Genomic DNA, 17,807 nt, shown 5'->3' with positions numbered 1-17,807 from the left:
TTTCATTCACATGGGAGACCTGGAAGAAACTGGTGACTCCCAGCATCAATATGGCTCAGCTCCAGTGGTTGTGTTCATGTGGGGGGTGAACCAGCAGATGGGAGATCTCTGTTGTCTCTGTCCCCTCTCTTTATGAAAAAAAGGGAAAGAGGAAGGAAGGAAGGGAGGGAGGGAGGGAGGGAGAGAGGGATACACAGTACTAATGTTAAAAAGCATAGCAACTGTGGTGTTCTGGATTTTGTGACAAATCACGAAAGACGGACAAAAACTGACAAGTGACTAGATCACAGATCATCATTACGTTCAGTCAAACCTAAGAGGAAGACATGACAGACGTGATCAGGATCCGCAGGCTTCATACACTTTTCCGACAGCCTGTTGTCTTGTCTTGTTACTCCCACATCCTTGGGGTGATGGCACTGTGAGCCAACCACTCACAAGTCGCCATCTGTAATCAGGGTCTCCCACGGAACCGGCTGCTGTCCAGCTGGCCTCCAGCCATCTCGTCGCACAGGTATCCTTCAGAGCTGTCACACCAAGAGTCTCAACCCACACTCACATCGCACTCTGTGTGAACAACATCTCCTGAGCCACCTGTCTCTGTTCACACACAAGTCACTCTGGAACCCACCTCACCGCAGCACCCACAGTCTCTCAGCCTGGCACACCCGACACCCTCAGACCCCTCACCTCCGTGCTGTTGCCTCGGTCAGGCCCCCCTGGTTGTGAAAGCGCCACGACCTATGAGCAAAACCACAATCCCTCCGAGACAGCAGGCGTGGTGGGGGAGGGGGGCTATCTGTTTTGAGTCCCCTGCACACCCCGTGCTGAGCACACCAGCATAAAGCAGGGTGAAGGGCACCCTTGATCCCCTCCATCAGACCACGAACGCCCCCACATGAAGCAGAGCCTATTTCCCCTTCATGGGGTACCGAAGCCCCCTGACCAAGTGCCCAGCACATGGCCAGACCTCTGTGTTTGCACACTGAACACAAATTAGATCACAAACAGCTGGCTGGAGTATTTCTCATTTCCCTGCAGCTTCCCCTCAAGCAACAGTCCCTTGTAAGCTTCCTCATGGCCTTTGGAAAGCCAAGGTGTAAGCCAAGGATTAAGGCTTCTCTAGCCGCTTTCCTTTCACAGGTCGCTTTCCTTTCTTGACAGGATGAGGTATTTTGTACACTACAGGGAGCAGAGGCAGAGCAGGTAGAGCCGAAGGGCAGGTGAGCTGCCCTAGCCCCGCTGAAGGCCATACAGTGGACTTGACACTGGAGACAACAAAAAGTGGTCCTGAGGCCCATGACTCTCGGGAGTCAGCCCAGTGAAAAACCTCAGCATCCTTACTGATTAATATGTCACCCCTTTCTGTAAGCGGTGCGTCACTGCAAATGCTCCTGGTTTGCAGGGAAAATAGGAGGAGTTGGACCTGGAAATCTCCCATATTTTTCCATCTCTTACATTTCCTAATAGTCTTTGTCATCAACAGCCCTGATAAAGAAAGCAATAAGTAGGTCATGTAGGCTGTTGTTCCCAGAGCTGGCTGTCTGGACTCACCAAGCAATCTTGTCTGAAGAATGCCATGAGTAGAAACATCTAAGCTCTGGGGGCCCGATGCAACAGCTGAATCCTCACTTTGCTTGCACTGGGATCCTATATGGGCACTGGTTCGAATCCCAGCTGCCCCACTTCCCATACAGCTCTCCTTGTTTGTGGCCTAGGAAAGCAGTAGAGGATGGCCCAAAGCCTTGGGACCCTGTACCTGCATGGGAGACCTGGAAGAAGCTCCTGGCTTCAGATCAGCTCAGCTCTAGCCATTGTGGCCACTTGAGGGGGCAGGGTGAATCAGCAGACAGAAAAATCTTTGTCTCTTCCTCTCTCTATAAATCTGCCTTTCCAACAAAAATAAATAAATCTTTAAAACGCACACACACACGGTGGCTGCACCACCATGTGGATACACTCAACGCCACAGAACCACACGCTTCAAAATGGTCAAGACCAGTTTTGTCTTAGCAGCTGACCCCTTCTACCTTTCCACCAGCAACACACGAGCCTTTCAGTTTCCAAATGTTGGGGGTTCAAGGGGTGGGGGAGGCGGAAGCAGAGGCAGAAGGCTGAGAAACAAAGATCAAAACCCAGGGATCTGACCCAATTGCCACAACACTGCCATGTACCATGATGCTTTCATGATGGCTGCCAAGAATCCTTGCATCCATCCAAGCATCAAAAACTACCTCACAGATCCACCGGAAACAACTTTTTCTCGAGTGACTCAAGTACATCAGCCTGTTCCCTTACTGTTACGAAACCGACAGTGCACAGAGGTGAGGAGTAGGTGAGTGCACACGCATCCCTGGTCCCAGGTAACACCACAGGCACTGGGGACTTCTCGCCCCATCATTCTACTGACCGGGTCAGTGCCGCCCCACCAATGTCTAGAAACAGAGCTTCCAACACTGCTGTGCTTGGAATGCAACGCACAGGTGAAACGTTAGCCAGAGAACAGTTTGCGCAACAGGCGGCCTCTCTGGAACTCTCCAAAAGTCAACATAGATGCAAGCGGCAGCAGAGCCCACTGGATAAGTCATCTCCGTCCAGTGTCTCTTCTCCAGAAGGTGGCCTTTGCCCAGTGCTCCACCAGACCAAGGGGAGGGAGGCATCCTGGCTTCATTCCTCTCAAACTCCACATGTGGACTCAACAGAAAAACATCTGTTTCAAGTGGAGGATGTGGCCCAGGAAGGGAGTGGGCACCACTCCTGACCTGCCCACAGCCCCTCTCATGTGATGACCAGGCAGTTAGAATGCAGTGTATCTGTAAATTCTCCATATAGTCAGCAGTTCTGCCCCCCAAAATGCAACCATCTGTTCAGCCAGCCCCAGAGCAGCCCCCAAGCTCATGGTGCACTGTTGAAAGCTGTGATGAAAAACCGGCCCAAGGTTTCCACCGCAGCCCTTGGTGCAAATACACAGCCTCCCCCTTCCTGCAGGCAAACCAGACACAGGAAGAGAAGAGGGCAACTGTGTATCAGACGTCAGGCTGGGTCCAGAAAGACACACTGCAGGCCCCTCTCCACAGCACTGAGCCTGCAAAGTGAATCAGGCATGGCCAAGTGGCCTTGGGCACAATCACACCAGACACAGCAGCATTGATTCTATGAAGCTCAGGAAAGTCAACCCAGAAAAAGCCTGGCAGGCCCTCCGAGTACTACATCTATTGCAGACAGTCCCCCTCCCCCTGCCTGCCTTCCTCAGGCCTGGACCCCCGCTTCCTCCCACCCCCACGCATTATGCTTCCAGTCCAGCGATCACTAATGACTTCGCCAAGTCCGTCCAAGACAAACGCACATCACACCTCACGCTCTGCTGCCTACATTCTTAACCTTTTTGAGGTCAAAACCTCACTGAGCAGCCCCTCAAAGCCTTGACATTCTCCCCAGGAATTGGCAGGACTTCAAGGGCTTCACCTCCCACCCTGGTCTAAACCTCAGACCTAGTGCCTGACCCACGCCCTACCTTTCCGTGTGGGATTTGAGAAGATCTTCCTGGCAACCTGCCTCCATTTGTGAAAATTACATAATGCGACGCATTCCAAGGACCCAAAAGGACTCCTTTTGAAAGGGTACCCCCATGCACCCAGCTGGCAGGGGGAACTTAGGAGACCAGCAGCACCTCTGCCAGCTGCCCCTCCTGGTGCCCACCTCCCAGACGCATGCCAACATGACTGTCTCTAGAGAGTGCAGAGATCCAGTCTGTAATGACTGGTGTCGCTGGCTGCCAGCCAGTCCTAACAAAGACCCTGACCTGGGCACAGCACGTTTAACATTGGAGCGGTGTTCATCAGGACACGCCGAGTGGGGGGCAGATGGTGCTGGTGCTGCCGGGCACTACCTCTGCCACACGGCACTGCAGAACTAACCTCTCCCACGCAGCAGGACCAAACCGAGGGGGCCAAATTCCCAAGCTGCTGCTGCCCATAAAAAGCCATACTATTTCCAACCTCCTGCACCATGGAAAAACACACGAGAGAGAGAGAGAGAGAGGAGAGATACCACCAAGCAACCCAGAATTTCTGAAAGGGTTATTTTTATACTCTTTTCTCCACACCTCCACCCGAGCCTCCCCCACACGGTTTTTAGGTGGAAAATTCGCTAGCTTTTTAGCAGTTTGACAATACTGTGCTAGGCATCAACTGACAACAGTGCCAGCACGTTTCAGCTTAAAGCAAAACGCTCCTCCACGGCGACTCTGCTCGGCTGTGACATGAGAGTGGAACCTAAAACATACAGGCTGAGAAAATCCCCAAGGCCCAGGCTGGAGCGACACAGGTCAGGGTTGCTCCTCCTCCCCGCTGCCCGCAGCTGGCTCCGTGCGCTTCACAGCCTGGGTACCTACACACACACAGCAGTCTCCACAGCCTGGCTCTGTGCCCGTCTTTCCCAAATGCCCCTCTCAACCTTGAAGATGAAGCTTGGGGCAGTGGTGAGTTCGAGCTGGAGAGCCAAGTTCACCGATGCAATGCAGACCAAGACACAGGCAGGAGGGGAGGCGGGGAGAGAAAAGAGGAAGGGCCCGAATGAGGCCTGAAAAACTCAGAAATCCAAGGAACATCAGAACTGCCAAACCTAGGATCTCTCTCTGGATTCCTGGCATGGGCAGCCTTGGCAGCATATCCCTGAAGACAGCTTGGACAGCTGGCCGGGCCTCTGCCCACACCATCCAGCTTCTCCTGCAGCTCAGTGGCCCTAAGACTGAGAGTTTAACTTCTTCAAGTTAGGGAACCCCAGATACAAGATGGTCGCTTATAGCACAGCTCCAATCACTTTCATTTGACCAGTTTTTTGCGTTGTAATCTACTTTGCTGTATACTGCCAAAGATAACTCTGCATATATATCAGGTCAAAATAAAATGACCTTACTCATCAGTGCAGACAAGAGAGACCTACATTCCAAACATTTAATGAACTTTATGCCTCTACTACTGATACTCCCTAATCTGATCTTTCAAAATCTACACTGAATACCGGGACAGGAAGTTCTCACCCGGGGTGTATCACCTGCATTTGGGCTTCATACTCACTAAAGCAATTTCCACTGGGACCCCTGGTCTCACAGGAAGGGGCTGAGGGTCCAGCACACTACAGCCAAGGGATTGTGCCTTTAGACTTGGTTAGAAGGTCAAAAGTCAAACACACCTTCAGCAACAACCTAAACGATGTCTCCCTGGCCCTCCCCATCAACTCTAGGCTCCTGAGGCTCGTGAAGGAAACCCTGACGGAGGGGCTATTCTTCCTGCTCAGTCCTCTCTCAGCTGTGTTCGCAGGCAACCAGACCTAAACCCGAGTGCCCGAGTTAGGTCATGCTATTTTCCCTACAGGCCAGCAGCTCTGCAATTCACCAGCCCCTACACCACACACCTGACTCTGCCAGCAAACCTGCTCGGTGCTGAAAGAGGGACTGTGTCTAGCCATTCCTCCTAGAACATAATCCAGGCCCGGAGAAAAACCTGAGTGAGCACGGAAGTGAATGGCTGATATTTTACCAAGCACCTGCTGGCAGCCTGTGCTGAATGGGGCCCCTTCCAGTGATTCCACGAGAAAAACAACTGTACCGTCGTTTAAAATGAGAGGACTGACTGAGGCTGGGAGAAGGCTAGAACGTGTCAGAGTAACACAACGACAGCGCCAAGGTGTGTCAGTTTGGTTTTTTTCTGATTGTACCTCTCAGATGCAGCATAGTGCAGGGGTTAGGGCAGGGCTGGTGTTGTGGCACAGCAGGTCAACCCGCTGCTTCTGCTCATGGCATTCCATATCAGGGCACCAGCCTGGGTCTCAGCTGCTCTGCTTCAGAGCCAGCTTCCTGCTCTGGGCAGCAGATGGTGATGGCTCAAGCACCTATGTGGGAGACTCATGGAGTTTCTGGGTGGTGGTTTCAGCCCGACTCCACCTCGCCTGTTCTAGTCATCTGGGAGTGAACCAGGAGCTGGAACATATGTCTGCTTCCAGCTCTGCCTCTGTGTGTGTCATTCAGCACTCTGAATTTAATGAATGAATTAAAACTTTACACCTAGAGACTCAGCCGTGTTTCACAAGGAAGCCCAAATTAACCCTCTGTCCAGGAGAACAGACACACCGAGCCATAAATGCAAATCATAAGACCTCATTGGCCTTCTCTGCAGACGGGCAGAGCGGCTAGGTAATGCCACCTGCCCATTTTATCAGCACTTAGGAATGTCTAACAGCCCAGCTGCGAGCTGTTTAAGGGACAGAATTTTACAAGAAGAGCAAACACACATTCCGGGACCCTCAGCTGTCACCACCCATTTCAGAGGTGTGAATATTCTTGCAACACCTCAGAATCCAAGTCTCTGCCTGAAAATCACCCATGATGCCCCAAGCGGCACATGGTCCTGCACACCCAGGTCAAGTTCAGCAGGAGCAATGCAGCTCTGTATTTTGTTTTAAATCCACACACACAGCCCTGTGGACGGGAAAATTTTTCCATTAGTAAGTTTGAAAGCTGCTTTAAATAGCTGACAGAATGAGGTAACGCCATGGAAGGGACAATCAGGTACTTACGTAAGTGACATGAATTGCTTCTACTTTTCCCAAAGTTTTGTAAACCATGTCTCCCCATCCTCAGGGGCAGGGTCCCCAGGTACGCACAGCTACCTGGCAGCATTCCACTTGGACACGGCGTTAGGTTTGGAAAGGAAAATCCAATGGGGACCACCGCAGAGATGGAGTAGGAGAAACCCATCTGTCCTCCACTTCTACAGTCCCAGGGAGATGTGCTGCTGCCTCCCACCTTCCTCTCCTCATGGGCCTGCCAAACCGCAGGTGGAAAACACTGCAACTCAACCACACCCAAGCCAGGGAAGATAAAGGATTCTCAAACTTTAGGCTGCCCTGCCAGGTTCACAAAGGGAGCCCTGATCAATAAATATTTCATCAACCATGAGGCACAAAACCTGAACACTGCCCATGAAACGTTCTCACACAGGCCCTGAGCACCAGTCAAACGAACGCCAACTTTTCAGACTGACGACGGTGAAGCCCACTGGGCAACCCACCGTGAAACACAATGGACGCTGCATTCAGTCCAGCCCGTCAGAGGACCCATACCCAGCACTAACCCTGAGTGTCGCCTGAAGGAGGTGGGCACGTGGTGTCACAGTAGAGACAGCTCTTGGGATGCCCACATCCCATCTTGAAGGGCCTGTGCTTTCTGGGCAGCAGCGGACATGGCTGCAAACATTTGAGCCCCTGCCAACCATATGCAAGACCTGAATGGACATCCATGCTCTGGCTTCATCCTGGCCCAGTCCCAGCTGTTATGTGCATTTGGGGAATGAACCAGTAAATGGAAGAACATGTTTTGTTACACAATGCATGGTTCTAAACTGTAAGATGTCCATTTACATGCAAGGGTCTGTGTGCCTCAGTGAGGAAGCCAACCAAATCCCCGTCCCCCCACCCGGATTCTCCTAATCAAATTCCAACAGCAACCACAAACAGAAAGCATCGCATATGCGCGGACGGTCTCCAGGGGGATCTTCATCAGTTTGTGTCATTCGACAAAGATGTAACTGAAAATCCCTTGGACACAGCCAAATTGTTCTACATTGTGGGGGAGGAGACAGGGTAAGGACAGGTGGGAAGGCCTGGCCCTAACAAAGCTCACATCCCGGTAAGGGATTCACTGCACCATGAGTCACACCATCCACATGTTAAAAGTTTATGAAAAGGTTACACCTTCTGCTTGATACAATGTCTTATCTCCTGGAAGAGTCTCTTGTATTTCTTTATTTGATGCTCCCTGACACCAAATGAAGCCTGACAATGAAACACACCAGGAATCACAGGGGTGTGTACCAGCTGGCAATCAACAGGCTGGGGCTGGGCCAGCCTCCCAGACCCCTCCCAGCACCTTCACTCACCACGCCCCTTAACCCCCTGACTGCTCTGTGGCAGGTTCTGGGCCCAAGAACATCTCAGGTGACCAGGACACACAGACGCCAGCTCAGCTTCTACTCCCACACACTCACAGCCTCAGCGACTAACAACGCACTCCCCAGAAGAACACACACGACACAAAGGCGCAGCAAGGAGGGTACCCCTCTTCGAGTGGCACACACCCTCACAAGTGAAGGGGCTCAAACCCTACTTACTGTTCAAACAACAGCAGTCTTCATGTCGGTCCTTAAAATCCACCTCCCGGAAGCAAGAAGCTTGAGCTCAGCAGCATAGAGGTTGGACTGCTAGAGAAGAAAAAGAAAAAAGGATTTCAGTGAACCACAGCTTTGCTTCTCCTAATACATCATCATCACCCTGAGTTTAAAAAAAAAAAAAAAACCTTGAGGGCTGTCACAATGAAAAGCATAAAAAGCAAAAATAGAAAGATAAGAATCAAGTCATAAAGGGAATGAAGAGTGAATAATTAGAACAAAAAAAAAAATCTAGGGTAAAGGAGGTAACTAAACTGGGACAGGATGCCCCTCTCAGCTCCCAGCAGCCATGGCGGGCCCCACGGAGCGCTCATTTCTCAATGAGGGAGACATACTTGCTGCTCCAAAGACATGCGTCCTTTCTGCCACCAGCTGCCATTGGAGGTAAAACGGTCAGTGTTTTTGCTTAACAACCCAGATCATCTTGAGACACTATGGCACATGGATCCACCCAGTCGTGACCTCTCTCTAAGAGGCAGGCCCCACTACACCTGCTCCCTCCCCAGCAGTGCATGTGGGAGGGAAGCAGAAACCCCTGCATGGACAGAGCGCCAGCTAGGAGAGTCACGTCCATGACCCTGTCTGCCCTTTGGCCCGCTGGTGCCCCTCTGTGCCCTCCAGTTGGTGTTTCATGCTTTGGGCAGCGCCCAACTGCTTCTCACCAACATCCTCAGCTCAACTTAGCACTCACTCCGAGTGCTTCACAGTGTCCCAGGGGGACTGCAGTCTACCTTACCACGCAGTTTCGAGTAAACCTGGTGAATCTCTGCCTTGGGTACCCACGCTGCCAGTGTGGGGAACGCACTCCTGCCCAAGGTCGAACAAGCTGCCATCTGTCTAGTTTGCCTGCCACAGAGCACTCGCCAGGAGATGTGCTCCTCAAAGCATGCTCCTGCCATATGTCCCTCCGGCACCACCAGCCAGAGCTGACACATCCAGCACAAAAGGACCGTGCCTGGCGAGGGGACCCTGTGAGATTCCTGTGCACAACCACTCCAAACGCATGAGCCACGCACCTGACCGTCCTCACCTAAGTGCTTCCCGTCAATACGGCGGCTCTGTGAACACGCCTTTTTCCTGTTTTCTTCCCAGAACAAAGCATTTCTAATGTTCCAGACCTTTGATTCTTCAACCAGACCAGTTTTCATCAGTCGTCCTGGGACTCAAATGCTCACATTTCTCAGGAATACAAATCAGTGAGATAACTAAGAAACGGTTAGGTACCCCGTGACGGGTCACACCCTCAAGGGCAGGAAGGACCCAAGACTGTTGCCGCTGCCTGGGTCAGGTCTCATTGGGTGCAGTTCCATCTCAGTAGCGCCACGGTGGGAGGCTCCCTTGGTGGCTCTAAGGAACTGAGCTGCTGTGTTCTGACTCAGTCCATGAGGGAGCCACGCGGTTAGGGTCTAGGGGGCCTCTACAGCTGAGCTCCATCCTTGGCCTACAGCCAGCAAGGAGAGATGAGAGACACCAGTGTGACAGCTGGAAGCAAATAGAGTCTGTCCAGAACTAGAAGCAGCCTGAGGACAGACGCTTTCCCACTCAGCCCTCCAATGAGAACACAGCCTGGCCAGTGCCTCCACTGCAGCCTTGGGGAACGCTGAGCAGACAGCCAGCTAAGCTGCACTCAAGACACAAAAGGGGCAGATTTTAAAAAACGGGTGTTTCTCAAGGCACTAAGGTTATGATAATCTGTGATTTGGCAACAGAAACCAAATGCATTTCATTTACTGGTGATAAATATATTTGAGAAGATACAAGATCTATATGAAAAGCATCCAATTTGCGAGTCATTGGCCCATCAGAACAGTTCCTCCGTGCTTCACTCACCAAAAAGGAAGCCACATTTCTCCTCTGCAATGATGAGCTCCCGGTGGGCAAGAGCCGCATCACCGTCGCCCTGGTGTCCCAACACCGCAGCGCTAAGTGCAACAGGCACGGAGCAATTTTCCAAAAGAGCCAGATGAAAGAACTCGGGTTTGTTGATCTCTAGCTAGGAGAATAAGGCCACAGCAACTGAATTTGTTCAACCTTTAAAGCAGCGCTCAGAGCCTCCAAACTAAGTTCCAAGCAGGCAGACAATCAGATGCCTCACGCTCTGTTCCCAAGTCGTAAACCCATGGTTGCTCCATAGCCTGCGAACTCTAGCCAGAGCCCAGGAATGCTATTCAGTGGCTGCAGCCTCAGACAAATGCTTTTGCCACTTCTCAGCCACTGAGCTGCCTAAGAAAAAAATTCCCTGAGAAAATTTCCCAAGTAAGAATTTGTGATTTGCCCCCTTTTTTTTTCAGTCAGATATACAGAAGGGAGAAAAGACAGAGAGGAAGATCTTCCGTCTGCTGATCCACTCCCCAAGTGGCCACAATGGCTGGAGATCAATCCATCCAAAGCCTCTTATGGGTCTCCAACACGGGGTGCAGAGTCCCAAGCCTTTGAACCATCCTCAACTGCTTTCCCAGGCCACAGCAGGGAGCTGGAAGGGAAGTAGAGCTGCCAGGATTAGAACCGGCGCCCATATGGGATCCCAGCACATGCAAGGCAAGGACTTAGCCACTAGGCTACCGTGCTGGGCCTGTGCTTCATCCTTAATATCCTGTTCCTATCAATAAAGTTTCATTCTCAACTAAAATGAAAATTTCCTATTTGGTTCAAGGACCCAGCTCTAACTCTCTACACTAGTTTAACTGCCATACTTTATTTCTTTAGAATTCCTTTTTACTATTTTTTGAAGTGATCTTATTAAATCCCTTTAGGCAAGGGTTTAAGCTTTCAATAAATGTTAAACTCAGTTCCTGTGGTGTTGAGAGATACATTATTGTTTTTATTACAAAGAATATTGTGACTAATGTTGTGTCTATTTTAGATTGTGAAAGAACTGGTTTTAATAACAGGGATATTTTAAAATATTCAAATCAGTTCAGTTACTTAAGGGTACAAAACCAAAACTTCATTCGTTACAGAAACCTGTCATCCTCTCCTAAAATCTGCATTCAGGAACTTATTATAGATTCCCACTCCTTCATAAATCACTCAGGGCATGTGAACATCATCGCCAAGGTTTATCCCCTTCTGCTCAGCCTCTCCGGCAGCAGGAGTCTTACAGCCAAGCCAAGAAAAACTAAAAACAGCAGTACCACGACACGAGACAGAGAATTTCAACAAACTCAGCCCCTCTTCCCAGCAGAAGCTCTGCTCTCTTGGGCCCATCTCTCGTGGGGGAAATCACCAACGACCCTCAGTTTAGAATCTTATCTCAAGGGGACAGCAGGGGCAGGGCTCCCTGAACGGCCCCACCCTGTGAAGAAGAGGCAAGGGGCCCAGAGAAAGGATAACGGCCCCAAGTGACAGACCTGACGCTAGTACCACCCCCTCCTCCCCCTCCTCCCTCAGCCCCTGCAGATGCAAGCCAAGAGGTTCATAGAAGACCATAAACTCACAAAACAGAATTCAACACAAAGCACTGTGCTTCCAAGAAAGTGGCCTGCCTGGGATTCTTAGGGCCACATACCAATCTTCGGCCTGCCCGAACATAAAGGAGTTCATTCCAGAGAGAGACACAGAAGAGAATTTATCTACACAGACACTTGAAGGAAGTGCTGCCTGAGTCCCTCAGGGACCATACCCCATGGCTCCACTGGTCTGAAGAAGCCATCCACGGCTTTCTAAAGGATGACAAGTCCTTGAGGGAAGGAAGGGCAGAGGGTGCTGGCAACCAGACAAAGCCCAAAACACCTCTGAAAAGGTATCTTTCTGACACATCTGTGACCCAGGAGCTCCTGTGTGGCACAGCGAGATCAGGCAGCAGGCAGCATTCCTGAACAGCAGTACCAACACAGTGGGGTACAGGTGGCAGGAGACAGAAAAGTGAACAAGCTAAGCCAGGGGCATTTGTTCTATACCTTGACAACTGTTTCACATTCTAGGGTAGGGTAGGATCTGGGACCAAGGAGAAGAGAGAAATGTGGTGGCAAGCATTCTTCCTTTCTCTGAAATAGGATGCTCTGACTGGTGGCCAGGCCTGGGAAGTGGACACACTGAATACACAGGGAAGGGACAGATGTTACAGGTGATGCCTGCACCCTATGCTAGAGTGGGCATTTGTGTCCCAGTTGCTCAGCTTCCAATCCTGGTTCCTGCTGGAGTTCCTGGGAAGCAGCTGTAGGTGGCTCACAGATTCAGGTCTCCGCCACCCAGACAAGAGACCTGGATGGAGTCCTGGGTGGGCCTCCTGACTGGTGACTGCAGGTGTTTGGGGAGTGAACCAGTAGATGGAAGACCTTTGTCATTTTGCCTTTCAAATAAGTTGGTGACCTCCAGAAATAAATACCAGGCGGCCTGGAGAGAGGAGGACAGCACATTTTCATGAAAATTATCATGTGGTTGAGGGAAGCACAGAATGGTGTCTGAAAGGTTCAGGGAGGGCCAAAGAGATTGAGGAAAAGACAGAGCGGTCAGCGGCATCCCTCCCAGCACTGTCTTGCGTTACTCCATTCTTCCAGAAATGCCGAGGATGGGCCTACACCCCCTCAGATGGAGGCATACACTGTGCCACACCCTCTCGCGCATGCATTTCACAAAAGGTACACGTGTATTCGTTCACTCCTCCAGCCCAGAAATGCTGCACTACTTATGCTTTGACAATTTTGTAACATCTTTCCCAGCTGCTCCAGCACAGCTGGCCCCCTTCTCTTCTCTCAGAGGACAGTTGACAGAAAAACAAAGCACAAGGCGTTGTCTTTTCTGGGACCCAAACACCAAGTTGTTGCTTCCAGCACCAAGATGTTGCTTCCAGATGAGCTGAGCTGGATGGTGACGGACAGCAGGGCTTTAGGGTGGCCCAAGTCACACAAGAGCAGAAGGTTCAGCCAGATACCAGATGCCCACCTGCAAAAAGGCCAGAGTGCACCACCATGGTGATGCAGTCCTGGCCACTGAGGGTGACCTCATGTTTCAAACAAGCCACTGTGGCCATGTCACGGATGCCCTTCCTAACAGGAAGAGGAACAGGCCCGGGCAGGCTGGCACCAGGCAGTGTGCGGCAGACACGAACTCGGCCAGGATAAGCAAGAGGGCTCCGAAGCCAGACATCATCTGCCGGCTGTCTGGCTTAGTTTGAGTTGTCTTGTTCCAAGATAGAAGTGAAGGGGCCCCTGAAATTCAAAGCAGACGCATCAGTGAAATGGTTCCTTCTTATCTGTCACTATCAAACTGAATATGCTTTGTTCATGGGAATGACCTTGACATCTAAGGTGTCTTTTTGTCAGATTATCATCTCCAAATCCAGACTTTATGCTTCCATTGGAGGCAGCAACAAGTCCTTTACCTACAAGCAGACTTCCTGAGGGCCATTCCCTTGACCCCTGTGGACAGAGATGATCATGGAAACCAAGCCACAGTGAGAGGCCACAGCCAGACATCTCAGGCACCGGGACAGAGACTGTCAGGCTGGCAGGACAGCAAGGTTCCTGAAAGCTTATTATAACCCCGACTTTCTAACCGAGTGACATCAGAAGCAAAGCAGGGAGTGCGTAGTTAGCCCTGTGGTTAAGACATCCATATCTCATGTTGGAGTGTTTGGGTTCAGGCCTCAGTACCAGCTCCTGATGCCAGCTCCCTGCCAGCACCGCCCCCTGGAAGGCAGCAGCAATGACCCCAATACTCCTAACACTCACATGGGAGACATGGACAGAGTCCTCACCTCCCAGTTTCAGACATAGCCCAGTCTGCCACAGTGGCCATTCAAGAGTAAACTAGTGGGGCCCGGCGGCGTGGCCTAGCGGCTAAAGTCCTCGCCTTGAAAGCCCCGGGATCCCATATGGGCGCCGGTTCTAATCCCGGCAGCTCCACTTCCCATCCAGCTCCCTGCTTGTGGCCTGGGAAAGCAGTCGAGGACGGCTCAATGCATTGGGACCCTGCACCCTCATGGGAGACCCGGAAGAGGTTCCAGGTTCCCGGCTTCGGATCGGCGCGCACTGGCCCGTTGCGGCTGACTTGGGGAGTGAATCATCGGACGGAAGATCTTCCTCTCTGTCTCTCCTCCTCTCTGTATATCTGGCTGTAATAAAATGAATAAATCTTTAAAAAAAAAGAGTAAACCAATGAATGGAAGCCTGCTTGCTCTTTCCCTCATTTGACACCTCTCTTACTGCCTCTTTCCCTTTTTCCCTCCCTGCTTCTTAAATAAATAATTTGCAAGAATTTGGCATGGTGGCCTAGCAACTAAAGTACTTGCCTTGCATGCACTGGATTCCCATATGGGCACTGGTTCTAATCCCAGCAGTCCTGCTTCCCATCCAGCTCCCTGCTTGTGGCCTGGGAAAGCAGACAATGACGGCCCAAAGCTTTGGGACCCTGCACCCATGTGGGTGACCCGGAAGAGGCTCCAGGCCCCTGGCTTCAGATCAGCTCAGCTATAGCCATTGCAGTCACTTGGGGAATGAATCACTGGATAGAAGATCTTCCTCTGTGTCTTCTCCTCTCTGTAAATCTGACTTAGCAATAAAAAATAAAATAAATCTTTAAAAAAATGCAAAAAAAAAAAAAGAAAATAGACATTTCTCTAAAAAATCAGGAAAACAGGACAAAGAAAAATAAGTCTCTGCTGAGATAATAAAATCTTAAGTTTGGTTTTCATAACACAAAGATAAAAAGTATAATCATTTTATTGATCTCTATTAATATTTGATGCTAGGTACTGACCCAGTACTCTGTAGAGCTGTATTTCTAGTGTGTGGAATTCCTGATACTGGAAGAAAACCAGTGCAGGAAATCAGAAAAATGATCAAATCACATGATATGAAGAGAAGAGACCCAAGTGTGTCAAGATCTACATTCGAACTCATCTGGCCACTGCACCCTCCTACAAATTGTACAGAGTGGCCACAGAGTACCAGACACGACCCTGGGCTTTGGCTACACCAACAGGAAGATCAAAAGGTCCATCTCCTAGAAGTTCAAGAGCAAGGTCAGAAACTCCAACAAAAAACCCACGCAGTAGTAAAGTCAGCAGTTTGCCAGGAAGTGCTACAGAGAGACATGGAGTAGGGTAGGCACACAGACCTGCCAGAGCAAAGTGGCAGGAAGCAGTGGTCACAGAGACTGTTACTAAGAAGCCAGCACGGCTGGCCTTTGGTATCCATGGGGCATCACTTTTAGCACCCCAGGCAAATACCAAAATCTGTGCGTGCTCCATTCCGTATATAAAATGGTGTGTTATCTGCATACCACATACTGTATACTTCAAGTCATCTCTAAATTACTAGTAACACTCAATACAACATCAGTGTTAATTGCTATGTAAATAGTCGTACTGACTAGGAAAAACAATGAGGGAAAAAGTCTGGACATGTTCAGGACAGGGCATATTTTTGACCTATGGTTGGTTGAGTCAACAGGTGCAGAACTTAGAAAGAGATGGATGTGTTGGAGAAAGAGGATTCTGAGCGGGAGTCACATGACAATGAAGTAGGGGAACACAGCGGGCAGGGAAAGTCTACTGAGGTCCCAAAAGCCACGGCAGGTCCCACAGGACCTTGTGAACAACTGTAAGAGAAACAAGGAGCTGCTGGCGAGTCATGCACTTGTTCAACACTGCTGTTTGCAAATGGGATGCTACACAGGCGAGACACCGTGCCAGACACTTAGTCGCCAGAAAAAAGCAAGTTTAGAAGAGGTGAAAACTGGACTCTATAATCTTCAACAGTAGCTAGCATCTTCACTCAGTAGGCTAAGACAGCACATGAAGAATCTGGACCAGGGCTGGGCCAGGTCAAAGCCAGGAGTCTACCACATGGGAGCAACAGCCAGGTCAAAGCCATGTCTACCACATGGGAGCAACAGCCTAAGTATCTGGTCCATCGCTCGTTTGTTTCCCAGGCAATTTAGCAGGGAACTGAATAGGAAGTGGTACAGCTGGGACTCATACCTACTCCCAAATGGGATTCCAGGGTTGAAGGCAGCAGCTTATCCTACTGCACCACAAGACTGGCCCCTTCATGTTTTCAAGCATTTTAATAAATTCATAAAGTAATAAATTCATGTGTAGACATGAATAGGTACAGGGTCTTCCAAAAGTTTATAGAAAATGCATGTTATGATAAAGCTATAGATTTCAGATTTTTACACCAAAATTAATTTATAGTCTAAGTCCATCTTTCCATGTTTCCTAAGTTTACATGTACATACATACCCACACACACTGTGATATTTAAACACACACACATACATGTACCTGTCACGCATGTAACATCTAAAGTTTCTAAAAGCAATACCTAACTTTGGTGTATGAAATATACTATCTTCCCTTCCATAGCAGATCACTTTTTTGTTAATCAATTCATTTATTCCAGAAGCAGAGAGACAGAGAGTTCAATTCTAGCCAAATGCCCCAATAAGTAGCCAAGACGAGGGTAGGGTCAAAGCCAGGAGACAGGAACACAACCTAGTCTCCTACAAAGGCGGCAGGAGCCGTCACTGCCGCCTGTACTTGGCAGAAAGCTGAACACAGGAGCTGCAGCCCGGTACCAAATTAAGGTATTCCTACGCAGAAGGCAGGTGTCCTAACCATCAGACTGGACATCTACCCTCGCCTGTAGAACACTTCATTAGTGCTGCTTATGATCTGCGAAGTCCACCAGGGAGCTTTAACCTTCAGAGAAAGCAGGCTATAGCCTCCCGCTAAAACTTTCAGGTTTGCTGGAAGTTATAGCCATGTCCAGCACAGCCCTGCAAACCTCGTGAACTAACTGGAAAGCAGAAGGGAGCTCAATGTTCTCTACTGGAATCCAAAAGAATCACCCCATCTGCACTGTCCACAAATCTTCAAATCCCAGGATCCAGCTTAATCAAAACACACTCTACTGAGCTCCCATTGTTTTGATAAATCGGGACATGGCCATCGCCACTGAGAAGCTGGCCAGTCAGACCATTCAATCACACAGGTTTGTATGTACCTCAAACCTGGGCGTTTCTATTAAAGCTCCCAGAGGATCTCACCCGGGGTCCAAGAACAAAGCATGCTAGGTGATCCTGGTCCAGTTGTAGATCAAGGTGGCTGGCTTTAACACCCCAACTAATATGTGGGCAAATCTACAACAGGGAGAGCCTGCCATGACGGCAGGAGTTCCTGTGACATCAGTAAGGATGCTCATGTGGTCAGTTGCCGGTAGAAAGGTTTACAGTGAGAGGGCTGCCTGTACAGTCAGGCAGGGGAACACAGTGAAAGACACCGACTTGGATGACAACACCGGGCCTGCTGCAGAAACCGAGAAACTGCCCAAGGATGAGTCCACACCATCTGTTTGGAAGGAACTCCAGCACTGCCCACTTGATTGGACCGGAGTGAGGGCATGTTTGGCACATGGGTTTAGGGCTGCAGCAAGCTTGGAAAATCCACTGATGATATCAGCTAAAAAAAAAAAAAAGACTCAAATGGGCCTCCCCTCCAGGGGAAAAAAGACCATTTATCCTATTGTATTAAAAAGCACACAGATGTTCCAAGTATTCTGACAACAAAAATAGATACACACTTCTAATATGTCATTCAAGCTCAAATTCAGAGACAGCATCTGTCTTGTAAGCCAA

The 17,807-nt window shown here is 50.0% G+C and overlaps 1 protein-coding gene across 4 annotated transcripts in view; it reads right to left on the bottom strand.

The window, feature by feature from the left end:
• The window catches only part of LDLRAD4 (low density lipoprotein receptor class A domain containing 4), a 347,890-nt gene that overhangs the window by 284,506 nt on the left and 45,577 nt on the right, over nucleotides 1–17,807 (bottom strand). For 3 of the 4 annotated variants that reach the window (XM_058678479.1, XM_058678480.1, XM_058678478.1), the window contains exon 2: nucleotides 8,169–8,255. The exons of the other annotated variant lie outside the window; for it this stretch is intronic. The gene's annotated coding sequence lies outside the window, so the exon portion shown is untranslated. The remainder of the gene's footprint in view (nucleotides 1–8,168; nucleotides 8,256–17,807) is intronic. 4 annotated transcript variants of the gene reach the window in all.

This window comes from Ochotona princeps, chromosome 21 (genome assembly GCF_030435755.1).
Source record: "Ochotona princeps isolate mOchPri1 chromosome 21, mOchPri1.hap1, whole genome shotgun sequence".
NCBI classification, from domain to species: domain Eukaryota; kingdom Metazoa; phylum Chordata; class Mammalia; order Lagomorpha; family Ochotonidae; genus Ochotona; species Ochotona princeps.
Note: the sequence above shows the minus strand (reverse complement) of the source record. Positions and strands in the feature narration are given on the sequence as shown.